Source organism: Littorina saxatilis, linkage group LG16 (assembly GCF_037325665.1).
Source record: "Littorina saxatilis isolate snail1 linkage group LG16, US_GU_Lsax_2.0, whole genome shotgun sequence".
In the NCBI taxonomy this organism is placed as follows: Eukaryota; Metazoa; Mollusca; class Gastropoda; order Littorinimorpha; family Littorinidae; genus Littorina; species Littorina saxatilis.
The window spans coordinates 51,261,993-51,269,299 of NC_090260.1; the positions used below are offsets into that span (position 1 = coordinate 51,261,993).

Below are 7,307 nucleotides of genomic sequence, written 5' to 3' on the forward strand. Positions count from 1 at the left end.
AGTTGCCAAAGCCCGAAGTGTGACGACGGACTCGGTTTCCAGCAACTGTCCACCGACTCAGCGGCAAAATATGAGTTGACACGTCCGAGGTGAAAGGTAATAGTCTCTTCTTATTAGAATGAAGGTCATTGTTTATGACTAAAATACAGTAGAATCACATAATGCACGAAGGAATGGAACATGTACATGGAATAAGATTGTCCGTCCACTAAGACACATTCCTAAAGGTGGAACCAACATCCTGACGGCTATGCAGAGGAAGTGTTCTTTTTAAGAAATGCATTCAAATAAAACAAATAGGGAAATGCCCACTGAACAGAAACACCCAGGCTCCTGATTTTTGGTATGAATCCAAGTTGAGAGAGATCAGCTGAGCTAGGATTTTACATGGAATAAGATCATCCCTCCACTTGCATACAATGTATACAACCAGAAATGAAGATACAGTGTGCTTGATGTGGTGATATGATCAAGTGACATTTTGCTATGAATGTGTTTAAGCAACTAGTAGCTTCTTCAGCGTTAATTCATTAAACAATCACTCTTATTCTTAGCACATAGAGCACATTGAATGAGTGTGTGCATGTGTGTGTGTGTGTTTGTTATTGCAATGTAAGACCTTATAATATAAATATACACAAATTATAACACATGCTGGGATTCTAAATATGTTCTGTTTACTTGCAGGTCTCAGTTATTACCAAGCCCTGCCTCATTCTTCCCGCAACACTGACATGGTGCTGTTGTAGAACACAAGTAAGTCCTTTGATCATTTCCAAAATACACTAGTGCAATAGCTTGTGAGTGCAACTGGTGGTAATGAGAATATTTTACCACAAAAGGCTAAAGTACAAATAACAGATTTATTATGTTGGAAAAAGAAGTAAGCCAGAGCAAGTGATTAGTGTACCAGTTAGCTAGGGTGGATGTATTATATAATTACAATTTACAGTCAGCATAGAATGTTGAGGACAGTCTAGAATTTTTCTCGCCCTGTGAATTCAACTGCAAATCAGATGGCATGAAGAAATCAATGTTATATTATGCTCTGCATTGAGTGAACCATCTCCTGTCATTCTGAGTGACACATCTCTTTAACTGAAAAACATGCCAGTAATTAAATCCAGGCTACATGGGGATGGAAAATGACCCTGGCAATTTCAACCTCTGAATGATTGTGTCTTTGTGTAGCAGGATTATGGATCTTCACAAGCCTTAGTTCATTTGTCTGTACATGTGTATCATGTATGGCGGTATAAGTTAATACTATTAGTCAATTTCAAATAGCAGAGTTATTTTCAGAGCTTTCTAACTTCAAACCCTGTGGAATCTATAGTTTTTAATTTAAAGGGTATTTTGACTTTGACTCCAAGTTTCTTTCTTGCAAAGTCATTCTTTTCTCATTCAAGGGACTAAACCACTACATGTACTGATGACTGCCTGCATCAGGGTTATAATTTATGAAGAAGTCAAAATGCACAATATATCAGTTTACAATTTAAAGGCCCACTTGCCTTGTCACTACAGTATAATGTGGCTATGCTTTAACATGGAATCCCTCATCTTGGCCACATACAAAAAATTATATATTCAGTGACTGCTTGCTGTGGTGAGTTAAAATGTGTGATGAAATATTTTCACAAAAAGGTACCAAGTGTTGTTAACAAAACTAATTCTTTAACAAACAAACAAAAACCACTCTGCACAGAGAGCATTCAAGCTGATCTATGTTGCTATTCGTCCAAGTAGAGGGATGATCTTATCCCAAGTAAAAGCCTGACAAGATCTGAGACTGTGAAGCAAAATGTTTTTACATGGTAAAGTAAGCCTTTAACGAGCAAGTATGTCTATTGCACTGGGTGTTTTATTATTATTGTATCATTTTTCTTTCAGGTAGTCTCTCTTTAAACTGACTTTCTACACCATGGTGTCTCTGGCAGTGTTATATTGGCAGAAGACAGTTGGAACTGGATTCCTCATTTAGATGGTAGGCATGTTTTGGGCTTTTGTGTTGCTTTGGTGTATGTGTGTGTGTGTGTGTGTCTGTTCTATACCAGAAATAAACACACTGTTTGCTTGCTGTGGTGAAATGACATTTTGTGATTTTTTTTTAAATGAGCTAGTACAGTTGTAGCTTTTACAGCATTTATTCATAACACAATCGCACTTGGCGCAGAGAGCAACCAGACCGTTCATTGTGGGTATGTGAACAAGTTAAGAGATCATGTCTTATCCCATTTTAAAGCCTGACCAGATCTTAGACGGTGAGCCAAATTGTTTTCATGAGAAGGAATGTGCCTTTCAGAGAAATCTATTAACTACAGTATTACTTTACAAAACATATTTTAAGAAATGAAATGTGTTACAAGTAACAGCCATGGGGGTGATAGCCTGTAGGTGGAATAATAATCTTCAATTGCCCAGAAATGATTGTTATCTGGTCAAGAAATGCAAAGCATTTTGATGTTTGTGACGATTAGTTACTCTTTATCACGTTTGGTCCCTGATTTTGCTGTCCTTGTCTGCGTTGGGCAGGTGTGCGTCCATGATGTCATTGCTATTGAAAACTAATCTGTACTGCAAAGTAAATGTACCCGTACATGACGTACATGGCAGTTGTCAACCGGGGGCCAGCCATGACTGGGACTGATGTATCCACAGGCACTCGACACCAGGTGGGCGGGGCCAGTGGTTGGGGTGTGATTCCCTGCCTTACACCACCACAAAGTGTAGTATCAGCAGACAAGACTGAGCAGAACTTCTGCCCCCCCCCCCCCCCACCAATTGACCACTCAGTGCCATGTGCCTGCAGCTGTATCATAAACACTTTGTGACAATAGTTGTTACCTCCTTAGAACAGATCTTGTGATGCTCCTCAGTCAGTCAGTGTTTGATGGATGCTAACTGGTATACTTGACATAGTGTTCATATGAAAGTTTTATGTGTTGCAGCTCATCCAGATCACAGGTACACAAAGGAGCTGGTTACAGTGATAACATAGGCACATGGAACTGCTTATGGACTACTTTAGAAAGTGAGCGGTTACAACCAAGACTCTTCCGTCAGGAAGGTCTGCGGAAGGGTGCTTGATCTGTTTCCTCGGACAGGCTTTTCAAGACTAGGTAGGTTAAACCACATGATTGGGCTTTAATTATGAATGCACTTCAAAATTCACTCTATTTCATTATCTTGTACAACCCCCCGCGGGTTAGGGGGAAGAATTTACCCGATGCCCCCCAGCATGTCGTAAGAGGCGACTAACGGATTCTGTTTCTCCTTTTACCCTTGTTAAGTGTTTCTTGTATAGAATATAGTCAATGTTTGTAAAGATTTTAGTCAAGCAGTATGTAAGAAATGTTAAGTCCTTTGTACTGGAAACTTGCATTCTCCCAGTAAGGTAATATATTGTACTGCGTTGCAAGCCCCTGGAGCAATTTTTTGATTAGTGCTTTTGTGAACAAGAAACAATTAACAAATCTTCAATAGTACTGACCAAAGAAGAAGGTTTAATTGTGTGATCATGATTTGATACATATGCTTGACCCTGAAGATGTGTTTTATTTGTTTTGTTTCAGAACAAAGTTTGGTGAAGTAGAAGCTACCGCTGTAGGCTGGTGTAAGGCTGAAGAAGAACCTCTGACAAGTCAATTTTCAAGCAACTGAGCACGAACCCAGGTACAAGACACAGAGCTCTCTTTCTATCGGTCTGTTATTCATAGAATGACACTAACAGTGACACAAGTAAATAATCTGTATCATTGTCTTGACCTCTAGAAATTTGGTAGAGAATAAGATGACTGATAGTATTATTTTGATTATTTCATGGTCATTACAGTGGCCTCCACCCCTGCCCCTTTTAAGACACCCCAATCTAAGACTCCTTCCTATTAATGACCCTGTTTTCGCAGACTTCTTGTTCATAACATCTGTAAATTCACTCCCATTTTAAGACTTGCTCCATTTGGACTTGGACTGGGTGGCCGAGTGGTAACGCAATTGCGCTCGGAAGCGAGAGGTTGCGAGTTCGACCCTGGGTCAGGGCGTTAGCAATTTTCTCCCACCTTCCCTAACCTAGGTGGTGGGTTCAAGTGCTAGTCTTTCGGATGAGACGAAAAACCGAGGTCCCTTCATGTACACTACATTGGGGTGTGCACGTTAAAGATCTCACGATTGACAAAAGGGTCTTTCCTGGCAAAATTGTATAGGCATAGATAAAATGTCCACCAAAATACCCGTGTGACTTGGAATAATAGGCCGTGAAAAGTAGGATATGCGCTGAAATGGCTGCGATCTTCTGGCCGATGTGAATGCGTGATGTATTGTGTAAAAAAAAATCCATCTCACACGGCATAAATAAATCCCTGCGCCTTGAATATGTGCACGATATAAATTGCATAAAATAAAAAGATAAAATAAATCCCTGCTCTTAGAACTGTACCCACGGAATACGCGCGATATAAACCTCATATTGATTGATTGATTTTAAGACCTGATTTTGCTTATTTTGGATTTCGAAAAAGAGAAAAACAAATTCCCACTCTGTACAGAATTAAGCCAGGTTCATGATTTTTGTATGGACCAAGTTGAGAGATGGCATTTGTATAGGCCTGACCAGATCTGAGATGTTGAATCTAATTGGTTACGAAGAAAGCATTGTGTCATTATAGGCACACTACTTCTCGTCACCGTCTCAGTTCTGGCCAGGCTTTAAGATAGGATAAGCTCATCCCTCAACTTTGTCACATATGAACAATCGACACACTGACTCTTGCTGTTGTGAGTTGACATTTTTTGATGAATTTATTTCTGGAAAAGGCACCATGCAGTGCTGTTTCAGGGGTGGGACTTTTCCGCGGATTTCCGCGGACACAACTTACGAATTCTGCTGGAGTAATCTATTTTTCCGCGTCACATTTCATTACAATATCTATGACTTGTTGACTGAATGATTTGGAGTGACGTGGAGATGAAACAGAACACTGGAGGCTTGAGAGTTAAATTGTGCTGACTGAAAACTCCTGATAACTAATAGTAATTTTGAGGGGGGGGGGGGGGGGGGGGGGGGGGAGGTTGGGGAGTGTGGAGAATGTCTTTTTTGTCAGATTGCACAGATTTTAATGTACCATTTAACCAAAATTTGGGGTAACATGCCCCCGAACCCCCTGGAAAAAAGGGATTTCCTCCTTTTTCATCACAAGAGAGTCCCACCCCTGTGTTTACAGAATTCCTTGTTTAAAACTATCACTGTGCACAGAGGGAAGGGGGGGGTGTGTATTTGACCACCCCTGCGTTTACAGAATTCCTTGTTTAAAACTATCACTATGCACAGAGGGAAGGAGGGGGGGGGTGTATTTGACCACCCCTGTGTTTACAGAATTCCTTGTTTAAAACTATCACTGTGCACAGAGGGAAGGGGGGGGGGTGTATTTGACCACCCCTGTGTTTACAGAATTCCTTGTTTAAAACTATCACTGTGCACAGAGGGAAGGGGGGGGGGGGTGTATTTGACCACCCCTGTGTTTACAGAATTCCTTGTTTAAAACTATCACTGTTCACAGAGGGAAGGGGGGGGGGTGTATTTGACCACCCCTGTGTTTACAGAATTCCTTGTTTAAAACTATCACTGTGCACAGAGGGAAGGGGGGGGTGTATTTGACCACCCCTGTGTTTACAGAATTCCTTGTTTAAAACTATCACTGTGCACAGAGGGAAGGGGGGGGGTGTATTTGACCACCCCTGTGTTTACAGAATTCCTTGTTTAAAACTATCACTGTTCACAGAGGGAAGGGGGGGGGGTGTATTTGACCACCCCTGTGTTTACAGAATTCCTTGTTTAAAACTATCACACTGTGCACAGAGAGAAGGGGGGGGGTGGATTTGACCACCCCTGTGTTTACAGCAGAATTCCTTGTTTAAAACTATCACTGTGCACAGAGGGAAGGGGGGGGGGGGGTGTATTTGACCACCCCTGTGTTTACAGAATTCCTTGTTTAAAAACTATCACTGTGCACAGAGGGAAAGGGGGGGGGGTGTATTTGACCACCCCTGTGTTTACAGAATTCCTTGTTTAAAACTATCACTGTGCACAGAGGGAAGGGGGGGGGGGTGTATTTGACCACCCCTGTGTTTACAGAATTCCTTGTTTGAAACTATCACTGTGCACAGAGGGAAGGGGGGGTGTATTTGACCACCCCTGTGTTTACAGAATTCCTTGTTTAAAACTATCACTGTGCACAGAGGGAAGGGGGGGGGGGGGGGGGTGTATTTGACCACCCCTGTGTTTACAGAATTCCTTGTTTAAAACAATCACTGTGCACAGAGGGAAGGGGGGGGGGGTGTATTTGACCACCCCTGTGTTTACAGAATTCCTTGTTTAAAACTATCACTGTGCACAGAGGGAAGGGGGGGGTGTATTTGACCACCCCTGTGTTTACAGAATTCCTTGTTTAAAACTATCACTGTGCACAGAGGGAAGGGGGGGGTGTATGTGACCAAGTGAAGTGCATTGCTACATAATAAAATGAGCAAATCCGTCCCGTGAAGAAAACTTCTGCTTACTTAATTTGTCAGATTTGCCAAGGCGTGTACATGAAATAAGATTATCATTCTAAATGCTGAATCAACATTCTGACTGTTTCCTATGAAACCAGGCTTGATTTTTGGTATGAATCCAAGTTAAGGGATAGCATGTGTAAAAGCAGAATTGTGTACAGAGGCAGCTTTGTGTTATTAAAGGCGGCTGCTTTTCGTGAACACAGTTTGGCTCACATCTCACATCACCTGCCAGGCTTTTTAAAAAAAAAATGTTTTACCATGGGATAAGACTATCCCTCCATTTAAGCACATACCAGCAATAAACACAGTGGTTACTTGTGATGAACTAGTGGCAAGACAAATGATTTAAGCATCACATAACCTTCCTAAGTGAAGTCAAGTTATGTGTCTGTGCCAGTGTGTGTGTGCATGTGTGTGTGTCAGCATAGAATGTTGAGGACAGTTCGATCGTAATAACCCTGACAATTTTAGCCTATGATTGTGCCTACATTGTGGCAGGATTGGATGTGGATCTTCAAAAGCCTAAGTTAACAAAAAGTATGTAAAAGTACATTTTGAATAGTAGTTTTTTTCTCAGAGGGAAGATATCACAAGATATGATCGTTCCACTGCATGTATGCCACATAACTAAAACAAAATTAAATGTTATTTTAATCGTCTTTTGGGTAAAACAAATACACCATCAATATATTATAAATAATGATCTTGCTTTGTTTACAGATGGACAACAGCTACTGCCAGGACCAGGTTAC

The 7,307-nt window shown here is 41.2% G+C and overlaps 3 protein-coding genes and 1 long non-coding RNA gene across 10 annotated transcripts in view; 2 read left to right on the forward strand and 2 right to left on the reverse strand.

The window, feature by feature from the left end:
• LOC138951192 (uncharacterized) overlaps nucleotides 1-7,307 on the forward strand; it is a 521,013-nt gene that overhangs the window by 364,354 nt on the left and 149,352 nt on the right. The window lies entirely within an intron of this gene.
• Nucleotides 1-7,307, reverse strand: part of LOC138951188 (uncharacterized) — a 433,764-nt gene that overhangs the window by 96,574 nt on the left and 329,883 nt on the right. The window lies entirely within an intron of this gene.
• The window catches only part of LOC138951193 (uncharacterized), a 139,824-nt gene that overhangs the window by 60,294 nt on the left and 72,223 nt on the right, over nucleotides 1-7,307 (reverse strand). The window lies entirely within an intron of this gene.
• Nucleotides 1-7,307, forward strand: part of LOC138951210 (uncharacterized) — an 8,171-nt gene extending 864 nt beyond the window's left edge. The window contains exons 1-6 of the long non-coding RNA XR_011451048.1: nucleotides 1-96; nucleotides 688-756; nucleotides 1,894-1,987; nucleotides 2,952-3,122; nucleotides 3,576-3,675; nucleotides 7,276-7,307. The exon at nucleotides 1-96 is cut by the window's left edge and continues 864 nt beyond it. This is a non-coding gene — a long non-coding RNA (uncharacterized lncRNA). The remainder of the gene's footprint in view (nucleotides 97-687; nucleotides 757-1,893; nucleotides 1,988-2,951; nucleotides 3,123-3,575; nucleotides 3,676-7,275) is intronic.